The sequence below is a fragment of the Buceros rhinoceros genome, unplaced genomic scaffold (assembly GCF_000710305.1).
Source record: "Buceros rhinoceros silvestris isolate BGI_N320 unplaced genomic scaffold, ASM71030v1 scaffold5354, whole genome shotgun sequence".
Taxonomy (NCBI): domain Eukaryota; kingdom Metazoa; phylum Chordata; class Aves; order Bucerotiformes; family Bucerotidae; genus Buceros; species Buceros rhinoceros.
The window spans coordinates 39889-41019 of record NW_010409916.1 but is presented as its reverse complement, the minus strand read 5'-3'; positions in this window follow the sequence as shown (position 1 = coordinate 41019).

Here is a 1131-nt window from a genome sequence, read left to right as displayed (position 1 = left end):
TTCCTGCTTGAAGTTGTCTGCTGGAAAGCGAAGGAAGTTGTGTTTCCTGAAGGGTTTACATGCATTTTAGAACTTGATTGCAATGATAGTTGAGGCCTGAGTGTTTCTGCCCGTAAAATATTAATATCAACTAGATCATTAGATGTATGCCTTTATGTATATATACATGCATAATGTATCTATGAATGTGTATGTGGTAATTATTCTGAGGCAATAAAGTATATTTTGAGGAAAAATTGCTTAACTAGCTGCTCTGTGATTGATCCTTTGGGTTCGGGATCCTTTTTGGGTTCGGGGTTTTTTTGTGTGTGTGTTGTTGGTTTGAGTTTTTGTAGCCTACCCTTTCCAATCAGAATTCTGAGGAGAAAATAGAAACAAAGCGTTGGAACAATTGTTCCAAACTCAGTTTGGACTTGTAGAGAATGGTGCTGCAGATAAGAAACTTCATAATATGTTCTAACTTAGAAAAATTTGCTTTTTGGGGTATTGAGAGATATGAACCCTTTTAGATGAACAAGGTAGAACATCTGCTCCAGTCTGTGCATAAGAACGTGTGTGATTTTATCAGTCTTGTTACACATAGTTCCTCAAAATATGTGAAAGTGTAACCGAACAAAATCTTGCTCGTAGTATTTTAAATGGGGAGTGCAGTCAGGCTACTTATTGAAGACAAACATGTGATGCGCAGTTCTAGAGATCCTGAAATCCAGTTAAATCAGAGGAAAAAAGCTCATGTTATAGAGCGTTTTAAAATTTAATCAGTGGGCTTTCTGTTTCCTTTATCTAAGCTGCATATCATCAGTTGACAATTTGGTTACTGCAGCTTCTCTCCTACAACTGAGGCTACATAAACTGTTTAAAATCAATTTTGTTTAAAGAGTAAATGACCAGGTTTTCAAATACACCAAGCACAAATCAGAGGAAAAAAGCTCATGTTATAGAGCGTTTTAAAATTTAATCAGTGGGCTTTCTGTTTCCTTTATCTAAGCTGCATATCATCAGTTGACAATTTGGTTACTGCAGCTTCTCTCCTACAACTGAGGCTACATAAACTGTTTAAAATCAATTTTGTTTAAAGAGTAAATGACCAGGTTTTCAAATACACCAAGCACACAGATCATTGTGAAAATG